The sequence below is a fragment of the Myxocyprinus asiaticus genome, chromosome 3 (genome assembly GCF_019703515.2).
Source record: "Myxocyprinus asiaticus isolate MX2 ecotype Aquarium Trade chromosome 3, UBuf_Myxa_2, whole genome shotgun sequence".
NCBI lineage: Eukaryota > Metazoa > Chordata > Actinopteri > Cypriniformes > Catostomidae > Myxocyprinus > Myxocyprinus asiaticus.
In genome coordinates, this window is record NC_059346.1 from 6,443,798 (window position 1) to 6,460,707 (window position 16,910).

At 41.6% G+C, this 16,910-nt stretch overlaps 2 pseudogenes; both read left to right on the plus strand.

Annotated features, from left to right (window-relative positions):
- The first annotated feature begins 233 nt into the window (after positions 1-233).
- On the plus strand, positions 234-7,653 carry LOC127430314 (UDP-glucuronosyltransferase 2A1-like; annotated as a pseudogene).
- A 1,917-nt stretch (positions 7,654-9,570) lies between these two features.
- Positions 9,571-16,909, plus strand: LOC127430469 (UDP-glucuronosyltransferase 2A2-like; annotated as a pseudogene).
- Position 16,910: the final 1 nt, after the last annotated feature.

A 16,910-nucleotide genomic window follows, 5' to 3' on the forward strand; every position in this document is an offset into this window, starting at 1 on the left:
TTGAGCTTCATATTAACACTATATCCACTCTCAAACTCTGAGTGAATATTTACATCAGTAATTGTCAAATCACACTGATTCCATGTTTGTTACATTACTCTACCTTTCTCTTTGCTATTTACCTTTCACCTGAACTGTTTATTGATTTATTAGCTCTTGTTTTTGCACTCTATTTGAAGTTCATATTCTGGGTTAATAATTATACATGATAGCTTATGTTTGAGAGAGACTGAGTGAACATACACTGTATCACAAGTAAGCATGAGACTCGTAGTCTGTCTCATTTCTGTGCTAACTGTGCTCAGCAGCACAGAATGTGGGAATATTTTAGTCTGGCCTACTGAGGCCAGTCATTGGATTAATATGAAAATCGTGTTGGAAACGTTAATAGACAGAGGACACGGTGTAACAGTGCTGAAGCCAAACGCCTCGATGTTTATGGATGCCAAAGAATCGTATCGTTTCTCCTATCAGCTCTTTAATGTGCCCATGACTGCAAACAAAATGCATGATTTAATCATGGAATTTATCAATTTCTCAATGTATGAGATGGATCAATTGAATATACTTCAGATTTATATCAAATTCTACCAGATTTTTGTAAAGAATCAAGATATGTGGCTTTCATTCTGCGACGGAGTTCTAAAATCTCCAGAGATAATGGAAACATTGCAGCGTGGAAAATTTAACGTTATTCTGGCTGACCCGATCTTCCCGTGCAATGATTTATTGGCTGAAAAACTGAACATTCCCTTGGTGTACACATTCCGATTCTCCATCGCTAACACTGCAGAGCGGATGTGTGGTCAGATACCGGCTCCACCATCATTTGTTCCTGGAGCCATGAGTAAACTCACAGACAAGATGAGCTTTACAGAGCGAATCATCAACATGCTCTTCTACCTTTCTCAAGATGCTTTGGCCAATATTCTGTGGAAGAAATTTGACAACTACTACACTGAATATTTAGGTGAGTTCAATACTCCAAATTAAGACCTATGATTGGTTCACACTGACCATGACGATGACTGTGATTTTGCCAAGTAGACCATGTTCCTGGATCACCATTCATGTTAGTTGTGGAACTGCATTCTCATTAACCATTCAGATTTTAGGGATAGGGAAAAGGTTAGGGTTGGGGCTGGCGTTAGGGGCTTGCACACCATTGGTTATGTTTATAGGTTATGGTTAGGTTTAAGTATAGGGAAAGTTAGGACTTGGTTTCATGGACAGAAATGTTGTTTCAGAACTGACAAATGGAACATGTCTCGGCAAAAACACGGTGACTGACAAGGACCATCATAACCCTAAACATGCTATGCAAAAATTTCTCCTTGTGAAATTCCAGGACGACCCATTACCTTTTGTGAGATGATGGGTAAAACTGATCTCTGGTTAATCAGAACTTACTGGGACTTTGAGTTTCCACGGCCATTCTTGCCCAACTTCAAATACATTGGAGGGATTCACTGTACCCCTGCCAAGCCGTTACCCAAGGTGCTTCTGTCCTTTTTAATATCCTGCCTAGTTTTGGGTAAAAAAAACTCACTGTGACAAGGAGGAGGGCAGGGCCGGGCCGTGACTACACACTTCCGGCCCCCAATTGGGCTAATCAGCCGAGGAGAGGGATAAATGCAGCAGAACGCAGCAGTTCGGGAGAAAAACACACACATGGCAGCTGCATGTGTCTCTCTCTCTCCCGAACTGCCGCATTCCGCTGCATTTATCCTTCCTCCGCCTTCCTCCTCGTCACACTCACTTACCAGAGATATGAATTTCAGACCCAAAACAGCAAAAAAGAAAAAAATGCTATTAACCAAGTCTTATGAAGCCATAGCCTTGTGTTTGAGGAACAGACCAAAATGTATTTATTTACTACAAAATCTTGTCCTCTGCTGTAGCACCTAATTTCATTTGTGCTTGCACAGATTTAAATTTTGTAGTTTTCTCTTGCATTTTTGTAAGAGTAAAACAGCCCTAGTCTTTAGTCCTGTTGAACAACGATGCCACAGTAACTTGGATGCCTCAGTTTGGAAGTCAATCAACATGAAGCTTGCCAACATATGTATAAATTAAAGAGCACCTATTATGGTTTTTAAACGTGCCTAATTTTGTTTTAAAGGTCTCATACAATAGATTTACATGCATTCAAGGTCAAAAAACACTTTAATTTGCTCATAATTTAAATTGCAGCATTACCTTTTTTTCCAGTGTCAAAAGCGACTCATTCAATGAAAGGATTCATTCTAAACTCCTCCTTTCAGAGAGCCTACTCTGCTCTGATTGGTCAGATGCCCCAGTCTGTTGTGATTAATCTACCGCTTAGTGTAGTGTTTGAGGGCGGGTCAAAGCTGTTCGCGAGCAGCCAGTGAAGACCAGAAGCGGGATTTTTGTTACCAAATTACGTAGGTTAGTACAGGAAGTAAGTCTGGAATTACTAACGACTCATTTCAGGTGTTCAGAATCGGTTCTTTCTTTTGGGAGTCAGTAACTCCATTTGTCGTTCACTTTGATTTTTGAAACTTTGCAGACTTTTTTACATTCACAAACAGCTATATAACACACTACATGAAAGGTCATATTTGAAAAACCATAATAGGTGCTCTTTAATAAAATGTATTAATTAAAATATTTGTTGCCAAAAACTATGTTTCATATATTCATATTTTAACTTTTACACATTTGCTGTTTCATTAAATGTTTTGTGTAAATTTATTTAGAAAGACAATAATAGGCAGGTTCCATTGTGACAACTTGCCATATATAGTGTGACATCATGGCCTGCTATTAGGGCATGTTTTCACAAAAGGGCAAGGTGTGTTAAATGAACTGTATCTTTTTTCTGGGCAATAATGGTGATTATATATATATATATATATATATATATATATATATATATAGCCAAGATTTTAAAGGGATAGTTCACCCAAAAATGAAAATTCTCTCATAATTTACTCGCCCTCATGACATCCCAGATGTGTATGACATCCTTTCTTCTGCTGAACACAAACAAAGATTTTTAGAAGAATATCTCAGCTCAGGTGGCCAGAACTTTGAAGGTCCAAAAAGAACCTGTTTAACGCTGGGTTCACACATCCTCCGTGAGCGGTGCGTGAGTGAAGCGGTCGCATTGGACGTTCACATTGGCCACGTCTCTTCCGTGAGAAACAGCAGTGCCTCTGCGCAGAAAATAAAGTTATCTATGCGGTCCTAGGCCAAATGTTTTCTTTAATAAGGTCATAATAAGCTGAGGTTATCACTGCTTCAAGGACAACAGCGGGCATTCATGTGCACTTCATCCTTATCAGCACACTTGGTTGTGATTGGTTAATATTGTCTATACTGTACACCTGTATACACAGAATGGAAAAAGGTCTGGCAATTTATTAATTCTTTCCTTTATTAAGTTATTTTATTGAGTTTACTTGAATGCAGACATATAATTGTAGTGTACTATAGGTTTGGTTTAAATGATTTTGATTTGCTTTTGTGTCTTTTCTATAGTCTCTTGATTATTTTTGTGTTGTACTGCACCCAGAGCCGCTGAGCTCAGCATGAGCCACACGGCAAAAACAAATCCGCTCTCCGCTCACTACCGCGTCTGGGATGCATCACCTCGCGACTCACGCTTGCAGTGTAAACGGTGTCATCTGTTAATATGGGCGGCGAAACAAAAACGTGCTGCTCACACCCCGCTCACGGTGAACCTGGCATAAGATGTTGTGTATTCTTCTCCCTGCCCAGTAAGTAGCGAAATGCACAAAGAATGCGAATCGCCAAAACAAAAAAAGAAGAACTCTAAGGAGAGAGCAGTTAGGAGCAATTAGCAATTAGGAGGGCTGTTTAAAAGTGGAGATTTATAGTAAAAAATTACTTAAATATTGATCTGTTTCTCACCCACACCTATCATTTTGATTCTAAAGGTAAGGTTTTGACAACTGGAGTCGTATGGATTATTCTTTTTATGCTGCCTTTATATGCTTTTTGGATTTTCAAAGTTCTAGCCACCATTCACTTGCATTGTACGGACCTACAGAGCTGATATAATCTTCTAAGAATCATAGTTTGTGTTCTGCATAAGAAAAAGTCACATCTGGGATGGCATGAGGGTGAGTAAATGATGAGAGAGTTATCTTTTTTGGGTGAACTATCCCTTTAAGATACACTATATTGCCAAAAGTATTCGCTCATCTGCCTTTAGACGCATATGAACTTAAGTGACATCCCATTCTTAATCCATAGGGTTTAATATGACGTCGGCCCACCCTTTGCAGCTATAACAGCTTCAACTCTTCTGGGAAGGCTTTCCACAAGGTTTAGGAGTGTGTTTATGGGAATTTTTGACCATTCTTCCAGAAGCGCATTTGTGAGGTCAGACACTGATGTTGGACGAGAAGGCCTGGCTCGCAGTCTTCGCTCTAATTCATCCCAAAGGTGCTCTATCGGGTTGAGGTCAGGACTCTGTGCAGGCCAGTCAAGTTCTTCCACACCAAACTCGCTCATCCATGTCTTTATGGACCTTGCTTTGTGCACTGGTGCGCAGTCATGTTGGAACAGGAAGGGGCCATCCCCAAACTGTTCCCACAAAGTTGGGAGCATGGAATTGTCTAAAATCTCTTGGTATGCTGAAGCATTCAGAGTTCCTTTCACTGGAACTAAGGGGCCAAGCCCAGCTCCTGAAAAACAACCCCACACCATAATCCCCCCTCCACCAAACTTCACAGTTGGCACAATGCAGTCAGACAAGTACCGTTCTCCTGGCAACCGCCAAACCCAGACTCGTCCATCAGATTGCCAGATGGAGAAGTGTGATTCGTCACTCCAGAGAACGCGTCTCCACTGCTCTAGAGTCCAGTGGCGACGTGCTTTACACCACTACATCCGACTCTTTGCATTGCACTTGGTGATGTATGGCTTGGATGCAGCTGCTCGGCCATGGAAACCCATTCCATGAAGCTCTCTACGCACTGTTCTTGAGCTAATCTGAAGGCCACATGAATTTTGGAGGTCTGTAGCGATTGACTCTGCAGAAAGTTGCCGACCTCTGCGCACTATGCGCCTCAGCATCCGCTGTCATTTTACGTGGCCTACCACTTCGTGGCTGAGTTGCTGTCATTCCCAATCGCTTCCACTTTGTTATAATACCACTGACAGTTGACTGTGGAATATTTAGTAGCGAGGAAATTTCACGACTGGACTTGTTGCACAGGTGGCATCCTATCACAGTACCACGCTGGAATTCACTGAGCTCCTGAGAGCGGCCCATTCTTTCACAAATGTTTGTAGAAGCAGTCTGCATGCCTAGGTGCTTCATTTTATACACCTGTGGACATGGAAGTGATTGGAACACCTGAATTCAATTATTTGGATGGGTGAGCGAATACTTTTGGCAATATAGTGTATGTTTACAAATTTACTTTACCAACCCTAAAAAATATTCAGGATTCAAAATATTTTCTTTATATTTATCAGGACAGTGAAGCTGTATCTAATAATTGTGTACAAAAATATGAAGTCTCTCTAGCCTTCATAGTACTTGGAAATACATTTTACATGAAAAGAAAAGTGTTATTGCCCATCCCTGACCTTTTTTTCTTTGTGTGTAGGATATAGAGGAGTTTGTGCAAAGCTCAGGTGATGATGGGATAGTGGTGTTCACACTGGGGTCTATGGTGAAAAACATGACCAAAAAGAGGAGCGATACAATTGCCTCTGCACTTGCACAAATACCTCAGAAGGTCACTTGGCATTGATTCTCTTCTTCACATCAGTCAACGCGTGAACTTATTTATTCAAGAAGCAATTCTCTAAAATGTCTTAGTCTCAGCGGTTGTGAATGAGGTTGTGTACTTGTGCTTTATATTGTTTGCAGGTCTTATGGAGTTACTCTGGAGAGAAGCCAGATACTCTTGGTGCAAACACCAGAATTTATGACTGGATCCCTCAGAATGATTTATTGGGTTCGTGTTACAATTTGTGAGAGTTTAGATTAATTTTAACATTGTATAACCAAACTCTGACTTCATTTAATTCTGACTTCCATGTATTGACCATTTAAAAAATGATATCTTCATGAAGACATTTCAAGCAAAGGAATGCTCTGTTTATCCATGTTTGTTTCCTGATCAGGTCACCCCAAAACCAAAGTATTCATTACTCATGGGGGCACTAATGGCATCTATGAGGCCATATATCATGGTGTTCCAATGGTCGGGATTCCCTTGTTTGCAGACCAGCCAGATAACTTGGTCCATATGAAGGCCAAGGGGCTGCTGTTATCATGGACTTCAACAGCATGCAGACTCAAGACCTGGTGGACGGACTCAACGCTGTCATTAAAGACCCCTCGTGAGTTTATTACGGTGTCATTTTACAACAGAACCATGAACTTCAATAGATATTTTAAGGGCTCTATGTACTCTCTCAGAATGAGTATAATGCTTAGCATTATGTTGTAACTTGTTCTGTTTGTGTTTATTCCACAGGTATAAAGAGAATGCCATGCGTTTGTCCAGGATTCATCATGACAGACCAATTAAGCCTTTGGATGAGGCCGTGTTCTGGATAGAGTTTGTCATGCGTAATAAGGGTGCTAAACACCTGCGTGTGGAGGCCCATAACCTTACCTGGTACCAGTACCACTGTCTGGATGTGTTCGCTTTTCTCATCACTATAGTGACTGTAGTCCTCTATATCTTCTATAAAATGTGTAAATATGTTATAATGCGTTGCTGTTTTAGATCAAAGCATAAAAGCAAAAGAGAGTGATTAGACTTCTTTGCACTAAACATTTTGTCTCTCCACCCCTGTGACATATGTTTATCAAAATCTCCCCCCAAGAATACAAAAATATTACATTTATTGATTGACAGTTAGATTAATTAGCTACAACTATTTACATTTTTTTGTCTAATTTATATTTTGTCACTGAACACCTGACTATGTTTGTATTTTTGTATATACAATGGGGTCCAAATGCCTGAGAACAATATTGAAAATAAAAAAGATAAACAAGTTTAAATTGCCTTTGGTGGTGGGCTTCCCAGCTGTCTCAAAGTATCTTTCTCATCTACCTAAACATCTTAGGAAGTTGTTTTCCTTTCCATTGCTGCCTTTGGCTAATTTGCTTAAAATAGTAAGGCACTACTTTTGTAAAGCAGCTTTTGATCTGTATTGTGAAAAGCACTATGCAAATAAACTTGAATTAAATTAATACATATTTTAAATGTTTCATTTAAAAGTACGATTTGAATACGTACATAATACAGCATATATCGTGTGTTTGTTTTTACTTTAAAAATCAACGTAATTACCAACCAGAGTTTTCTAGTTCGTATTATTCTGATGTGTCATCAATAAGCAAGACATTGCTGCCCCTAGTGTTCATTGTAAAATATTGCAGGGGTGTTTTTACTTTGAATGGTTTAAACCGTTTTATAGTTAACTTCAAGCATCAAGGACGACCAGCAACATACAAGTGATCTCTTTCTATGATCCTGTCTAATTTCCTTAAATGATCGGTTAAAATCAATACGATTAGAACAGATTTGGTAATCGAGAGATGCGCTGCATGGTTGATTGTCTTAAATATAACTGTCGTCCGTTATAGCTTGCTAGTACTGCTAGATTTCCAGTGTGCAGCTGTTAGTATGAGTAGGCTTATTCATGATTATTCTTCTTAAAATATATATATATATATATTTTACTTTTCACATATTGTTCAAAATTTTACAAATTCATATAATTTGTAGAATAGGTCTCGATAACATTTCTGTCTTATTTAAAGGCGTTAGTTGATTTTTTTTTAATGCCAATTACCATGATACTGACTAATCCAAACATTTTAGAGATGCTGTTATTGCATGTACTGTATGACATCACATAATTTTAATATAGCAATATTGTAGTAACCATGACTGTAACAAGTTTGTGTGTGTGTGTGTGTGTGTGTGTGTGTGTGTGTGTGTGTGTGTGTGTGGAAACCATGGTTTATTATAGTAATACTGTCGTATACATAAGGTAACTATGATTGTGCTATAGTAATGTTGTAAATATGACTGTAGTAAGCATGGTTAATTTTGAGGCAGCTATACTTTACAATAAATAACATGTTCAAATTGTGGTTATTGTAGTAAAACCATGGTTTATTTTCGTAATGGATATATGTCAAAATATATTAAATTCAGCTTATTAACAACTTTTGTTGATAATGTAATTTTGAAATATCTGAAAGTAATGGAGCAATAATCATATATATATATATATATACACTATATTGCCAAAAGTATTCGCTCATCTGCCTTTAGACGCATATGAACTTAAGTGACATCCCATTCTTAATGCATAGGGTTTAATATGACGTCGGCCCACCCTTTGCAGCTATAACAGCTTCAACTCTTCTGGGAAGGCTTTCCATAAGGTTTAGGAGTGTGTTTATGGGAATTTTTGACCATTCTTCCAGAAGCGCATTTGTGAGGTCAGACACTGATGTTGGACGAGAAGGCCTGGCTCGCAGTCTTCGCTCTAATTCATCCCAAAGGTGCTCTATCGAGTTGAGGTCAGGACTCTGTGCAGGCCAGTCAAGTTCTTCCACACCAAACTCGCTCATCCATGTCTTTATGGACCTTGCTTTGTGCACTGGTGCACAGTCATGTTGGAACAGGAAGGGGCCATCCCCAAACTGTTCCCACAAAGTTGGGAGCATGGAATTGTCCAAAATCTCTTGGTATGCTGAAGCATTCAGAGTTCCTTTCACTGGAACTAAGGGGCCAAACCCAGCTCCTGAAAAACAACCCCACACCATAATCCCCCCTCCACCAAACTTCACAGTTGGCACAATGCAGTCAGACAAGTACCGTTCTCCTGGCAACCGCCAAACCCAGACTCGTCCATCAGATTGCCAGATGGAGTAGCGTGATTCGTCACTCCAGAGAACGCGTCTCCACTGCTCTAGAGTCCAGTGGCGGCGTGCTTTACACCACTGCATCCGACGCTTTGCATTGCACTTGGTGATGTATGGCTTGGATGCAGCTGCTCGGCCATGGAAACCCATTCCATGAAGCTCTCTACGCACTGTTCTTGAGCTAATCTGAAGGCCACATGAACTTTGGAGGTCTGTAGCGATTGACTCTGCAGAAAGTTGGCGACCTCTGCGCACTACGTCTTTTCGAACCTACCCAAACAGTTGAACACCTCGCTACCTTTAAGAAATGGTTAAAGACATAACTTTTCACAACTGTTAATGCAATAATTTTTAAAAACACATTTGCACAGTTATCTCACTGTGTGTGCTGCCTTTTCATATTAAAATGTAAAATTGTGTTTATATTATTTTATTTAATGTTTTATTTCGTAGAGTCAAACTTTATAACAGTTTGGGTTCCTAAGTTTCAGACAAGTATGAACCCACGTGCGAACATGCTCTACCTTTTACCTGAACTGTTTATTGATTTATTAGCTCTTGTTCTTGCACTCTTGTTAAAGTTCATATTCTAGGTTAATAATTATACATGATAGCATACTGTATGTTTGAGAGAGACTGAGTGATCACACACTTTATCACAGGTAATCATGAGACTCGTAGTCTGTCTCATTTCTCTGCTAACTGCGCTCGGCAGAGCAGAATGTGGGAATGTTTTTGTCTGGCGTACTGATGGCAGTCATTGGATTAATCTGAAAATAGTGTTGGAAACATTGATGGACAGAGGATACGGTGTAACAGTGCTGCTGCCAAACGTTTCTATGTTAATGAAGCCAAAGAATTGGATCGCTTCTCCTACCTGCCCTTTAATGTGTCCATGTCTTCTAAATAACTAAATTATTTCTTTAAGGAACTTCTACATTTCTCGACCTATGAGATGGATGAGTTAAACCTACTGCAGATTTCTATAAAATTATTTAAATTTGTCTCCAAACATCTGGATATGTGTCTTACATATGGCGACGGCATTCTAAAATCTCCACAGTTGATGGACCAATTGCGGCATGAAACATTTTACGTCCTTCTGTCCGACCCGATGTGCCCATGCAGCAATATAGTGGCTGAACAGCTGAACATTCCCTTGGTGTGCACGTTACGGTTCTCCATCACTCACACACTTGAGCGAATGTGTGGTCAGATACCGGCTCCACCATCATTTGTTCCTGGAGCCATGAGTAAACTCACAGACAAGATGAGCTTTACCGAGCGAATCATCAACATGCTCTTCTACCTTTCTCAAGATGCTTTGGCCTTTAGTCTGTGGAAAAAATATCACAACTACTACACTGAATATTGAGGTGAGTTAAAGGCACGTTTTTCTGCACCACTAGCATCACCCAAAATTATGAGGTTTTCAAAACAGTTTTCCCCAAACAATTCTTCCATCTTCAATAGGTCGAACAAACAGGTATTCCAGTCATTGAGCCAATGTTGCGATGTCAAGCCCGGTCAGGATACCAAAACAAACTGCAATGTTGTAAGCGCCACTGAACCACAACATTTTCAGAGAAATCAGTCAAATGGCCCACTTACAGTTTAGCGGTATTTACACATTAAATTATGATTAGTTATCTTGAACATTAAACTTAAAGCCAGTCAACCTCGCAAATATCACATGACACATGCAAGGGATTGTTCACATAAAGACAAATCCACCAGCAGAAATTACCTGGGTGACGATCTTGCTGAAAAACAAAACAAAACAAAAAACAAAAAAAAACAATAGAAATTCTAATGGTTTCATCTACAATGGTTTGGTCCCTAATGGAATCCACTAGACATAACATACCACCAATAATAGCCATTTCCACATATCAGCAGCCACATCAACCTCTAGTTCAAGACCAGTTGCCCATGAAGCTAAGCAGGGTTGAGCCTGGTCAGTACCTGGATGGGAGACCTCCTGGGGAAAACTAAGGTTGCTGCTGGAAGAGGAATTAGGGAGGCCAGCAGGGGGTGCTCACCCTGTGGTCTGTGTGGGTCCTAATACCCCAGTATAGTGATGGGAACACTATACTGTAAAAAAGGCACTTTAGATGAGATGTTAAACTGAGGTCCTGACTCTCTGGTCATTAAAAATCCTAGAGCACTTCTTGTAAAGAGTAGGGGTGTAACCCTGGTGTCCTGGCTAAATTCCCCCATGGCCTCCTAATAATCCCCATCCACTAATTGGCTCTAACTCTCCTCTCCACCAATATAGCTGGTGTGTGGTGAGCATACTGGTGCACTATGACTGCTGTTGCACCATCCAGGTGGATGCTGCACACTGATGGTGGTTGAGGAGAACCCCCTTTTCTCTGTGTAAAGTGCTTTGAGTGTAGTGTCAGAAAAAGTGCTATATAAATGTAACATTCATTCATTCACTAGAGACCCACTGGGATGATTAGTTTTCAATTAAACCAATACTATTCCCATTATAATAACTAATACAACCATTAGAATTTTTGTGAAGGTTTCTTTTTTTGTTTTGTTTTGTTTTTTACAGCAGGGGAATACAATGATGATTTAGGCAACTTTAAAGCTCAGATAATACACATTTTAAGGGAAGAATCATGTGAGTGTTTCACATTTACAAGCTTCACATTTCTGCTTTCAAACCCCTGAAGTGCATAGCCCTGTTTACTTTGTTAGTGCCTACTATTTCCACAATTTAAAATCAAAACAAACTGAGGAACACATGTCTAGACCCCACAACATTATCAAGCACTCCTCATTCCAGGATGACCCACTTCCTTTTGTGAGATGATGGGTAAAGCTGATATCTGGTCAATCTGAACCTACTGGGATTTTGAGTTTCCTCAGCCATTTCTGCCCAACTTCAAATATGTTGGAGGGCTCAACTTCACCCCTGCCAAGCTGACACCCAAGGTGCATCTGTCCTTTCAATATCTTATCCCATTTGCTGTTAATAACACCCAAGATATGTATTTCATTACACATACATATGGTTTGAATTATAAGTCAAGGAAAAGGCTCATAAACAATTTTTTAATGTTTTAAACTTTATTAAATTCAAATTGGTATTTGAGAAAACAGAACTTGGTTTTTAGCACCACTGTTGGATATTTCGCTTGAAACCTTCAGTGAATTGTAAGGTAACATTTCAGGTTTTGCAGAAATGTATATAGAGTCATGTTTTTCACATGATATCATGATTCATGTTGTTCTTTTGTGTGTAGTATATGGAGGAGTTTGTGCAGAGTTCTGGGGATGATGGGATAGTGGTGTTCACACTGGGGTCATTGGAGAAGAACATGACAAAAAAGAGAGGAGTAATACAATTGCCTCTGCGCTGGCACAGATACCTCAGAAGGTAACTTACCATTTTTACATCCTTCTTTTGTTCTTTCCAAATCTTACAAACAAATGAACACTGCTTCTTGATGTTTTAATTGGTATGGGTGCTAAGTTCAACCCTCAAGTCATATGATATTGAAAATCTTCTTGATTAATTTTGTCTTGCAACGATTCAGTGTGAACTTTCAGGTAGTAATTCTCTATAATATGTTTTTGTCTATGCCAGGACATACTCTGCAGTTGAGACTGAGCCTCTGTATGTGTTTTTGTGTGTGTGTGTGTGTGTGTGTGTGTGTGTGTGTGTGTGTGTGTGTGTCTTATGGCGACACGCTGGAGAGAAGCCAGATACTCTTGGTGCAAACACCAGAATCTATGACTGGATCCCTCGGAATGATTTATTGGGTTTGTGTTTCGTGTAATTTAAATGAGTATATTTATTTACCTAAATCTGACTAATTACATTTCAAGACAATGTGAGATGTTGTTCGCAAACCAATTTTACATAAGTAATCTGATGTATTTCCAGGTGAGACAAGATATTCAATGAGAAAAAATGTAGAGCGGGACTTGATTTTATCCACTGGGAATTGACTGGATTGTGAAAAGTGGGTATCACATACAGTACCAGAATGGAGCCATGTGGTTGAAGGGGAGGGGTTACAAAAGTAAGATTTATTCTTGATGTCAGTCAAAAAGAAAAGTAATTTCAGGGACAGAGAAGTTGTTACATTTTGATGTGTTTTTACAAGCCGTGTCAGCATGGGGCAGTCCGCGTGCCTCAGCACACCTCACAAGCAGCGCAGCCATAGAATGAGGACACAGAGGATGCATTCTTGACAGCTGGATGAACCACAACAGAATGCAGGGATCTCAAGATGAGATTTTCAAAATTTCAACAACTTTTAACTTGAAACAGCATCAGTCTGATGCATATGTACATAAAACGACAATTCAAAATAGCGCAGACTGAACGCAAGAACACGTCCTGTGAGATTAAGACAGACTGGCCAACTCGAATGTAAAATGGATTGCTGGTTCAATAGCAATTAACTGGTTCATTCAATTAAATGGGAATAAAACATACAATATATTGACTTCTAAAGCCACTTTTTGTATTGTCTAATAAATGCTTTACTCGTCTTCCACAATAATGCAAAATATTTCAATATGAATTATTACATTAGATGTATTATATTTTTAATTATTTGAATGATGTATAATTTATATGGAATTATCTTTATTTGGAGGCCTTTGTCAACAAATATTGATTCGATTAATCAATCGGCATGTCGTGTAATTAATTTCATTTAAAAAAATAATTTCCAATTGACAGCCATAAAGATTACAAAGACAAACATTGACTAATCATGTACAATAAAACTAGTAACTTCTGAAAGTAAATGTGAAAGTGGAAATTTATAGTAAAAAAGGATTTAAATATTGTCTGTTGCTCACCCACACTTATCATATCACTTCTGAAGATATGGATTTAACCACTGGAGACGTATGGATTACTTTTATACTGTTTTTATCTGCTTTCTGGACCTTCAGATTTCTGGCCACAATTCACTTTCGTTGAAAGGAACTACAGAGCTGAGATTTTTTTGTAAAGATCTTAGTTTCCTATTGACACTAGGGACACTAGACACTAGGACTCTTGGGAGCCCTAAGCACCTCTGATTTTTGAAAAAAGGTCAATGAGAATTGGTGAGTGGAATTTGCATGCAAGTGGTTCCGGCCGTTGATCCAGGGCAAACACGTGTTGGTCCGGATGGACAACACGGCAACAGTAGCGTACATCAACCATCAAGGCGGTCTGTGCTCCCGTTGCATGTCACAACTCGCCTGCCGTCTCCTCCTCTGGAGTCAGCAGCGCCTCAAGTCGCTACGAGGCACTCACATGCTGGGCGACCTCAGCACCGCAGCGGACGCGCTGTCATGACAGGTTTCGCTCAGGGGAGAGTGGAGACTCCCCCCCAGGTGGTCCAGCTGATCTAGAATCGATTCGGTCGAGCACAGGTAGACCTGTTTGCTTTCCGGGAATCCTCCGGCGAATTCCCCTGAGGAAGGACCTTCTTTCTCAGGGATGGGGCACCATCTGGCACCCACGACCAGACCTCTGGAATCTCCACGCCTGGCCCTTGGATGGGACACGGAAGACCTAAGTGGCCTACCACCCATGGTGGTAGACACGATCACTCAGGCTAGGGCTCCCTCTATGAGGCGCCTGTATGCTTTGAAGTGGCGTCTGTTTGCTAAGTGGTGTTTTTCCCGACGCGAAGACCCCCAGAGATGCACAGTCGGATCGGTGCTTTCCTTCCTGCAGGAGAGGCTGGGGGGGCGGCTATCCCCCTCCACCTTGAAGGTGTAAGTAGCTGCTTTAGCAGCACACCACGACACAGTGGACGGTAAGTCCTTAGGGAAGCACAACCTGATCATCAGGTTCCTGAGAGGCGCAATGAGGTTGAATCCCTCCAGACCGTGTCTCATCCCCTCATGGGACCTCTCTGTAGTCCTTCGGGGTCTACGGGGAGCCCCCTTCGAGCCCCTGGAGTCAGCTGAGCTTAAGGCACTCTCTTAGAAGACAGCCCTCCTGACTGCGCTCACCTCCATCAAGAGGGTAGGGGACCTGCAGGCATTCTCTGTCAGCGAAACGTGCCTGGAGTTCGGTCCGGGCTACTCTCACGTGATCCTGAGACCCTGACTGGGCTATGTGCCCAGGTTCCCACAACCCCGTTTAGGGATCAGGTGGTGAAACTGCAAGCGCTGCCCCAGGAGGAGGTAGACCCAGCTTTAGTGTTGCTGTGTCCGGTGCGTGCTTTACGCATCTATTTGGATTGCACGCAGAACTTTAGAAGCTCTGAGCAGCTCTTTGTCTGCTTTGGTGGACAGCGGAAAGGAAGCGCTGTCTCCAAACAGAGGATCGCCCACTGGGTCATTGATGCCATCATGATGGCATATCACGTTCAGGACGTGCTGCCCCCCATGGCGCTACGAGCCCACTCTACTAGGAGTGTAGCAGCCTCCTGGGCCCTGAACAGTGGTGCCTCTTTGGCAGACATCTGCAGAGCAGTGGGCTGGGCGACACCCAACACCTTTGCGAGGTTTTGTAATCTCCGGGTTGAGCCGGTTTCATCCCGTGTGTTGTCAGGTCTGAACAGGTAAGTTCCGGGACAGCAGGCCGGGTGTACCGCTTGCGTATAGTGCCTTTCCCCTCCAATGAGGTGAAGACGTGTGCATTTGACTCCCAGTCGTGTTCACAAGTTGTGATCCCTGGATGATATTCCTCCTTAGCCCTGTGGCAGACGAGTTTGCGGAGAAACTCGCTGCCGGCCCAGTACATGTGCTAACTAAGCCCTGTACTGGGGTAGGTGCTCCACATGTGCTGGTTCCCCATAGGTGACCCCATGTGATATATCTTCTGCTAAATCATTTCCCTGTTGGTAAACTGTGTCTTCCTTGGGCAGAGGCCTCTCTGCCCCCAGTCACCATGCTTGTAGAAACTCCTCCCCCTCAGGTAGGACCTATCAGGCGACTTCTCCACATGACATACTTTTGACAAGACACGGTAAGACCATGTGACGTATTTCCACTCGAAATACCCCCCAGACCCCCCCCCCCCTTTCTTTGGGTGGGGTGTGGTCTCTGCAGTGTCTTCCCCTTGGGAGTGACACCCCCCCGACGTAGACATTTATGGCCCCCAGTCGGTTAACAAATTCCACTCTTTGTGGGGAGAAGAAAGAGGAAAAGAGGCTACAGCTGGGCTAGCCTGTCCCTGTTTGTTGGGCAGTCGACTTGTTCCTGAAGGACCGTTCCACGCTCATAAGAGCATTGGGGGAGGTTACGTGACGGCCTGGTGCGCTGGCTACGAGGCATACAGAGGTCTGCCTGTCTCGCACTGCTAGTCCACGTAACACATTTCAGTAGACATGGCGTTTTGTATAGGGACCCCTAGTGTCACTACATCAACACAACGTCGAGTGAGTGACAGATAGGGAACGTCCTGGTTACTTTCGTAACCTCCGTTCCCTGATGGAGGGAATGAGAAGTTGTGTCCCTCTTGCCACAATGCTGAACTACACACTGAAATGGCCGGGACCTTGTCTCGGCTCCTCAGCACAAAACCTGAATGAGTGGTTGCATACCAGCTCCTTCTATACCCGTATGTCCGGGGAAGTTGCATGCAAATTCCACTCGCCAATTCCCGCTGGCCTTTTTTTCAAAGATCAGAGGTGTTTAGGGCTCCCAAGAGTGACCCCTAGTGTCACTACATCGACACAACGTCTCGTTCCCTCCATCAGGGAACAGAGGTTACTAAAGTAACCAGGACGTTTGTGTTCTGCAGAAGATAGAAAGTCATACAAATCTGGGATGGCATGAGGGTGAGTAAATGATGAGAGAATTTTCATTTTTGGGTGAACTATCCCTTTAAAAAATAAATATGGTCAATTTTGATTTCTTGTTGACTTTTAGATAAATGAATCTTTTCATGATGCTTTTTATGTACCAAAACAAAGAATCCTCTCTATTTATCCATTTTTGTTTTCTGGTACAGGTCGCCCCAAAACCAGAGCATTCATCACTCATGGGGGCATTTATGGCATACAGTATATGATGTCACATGTGGTGTAGT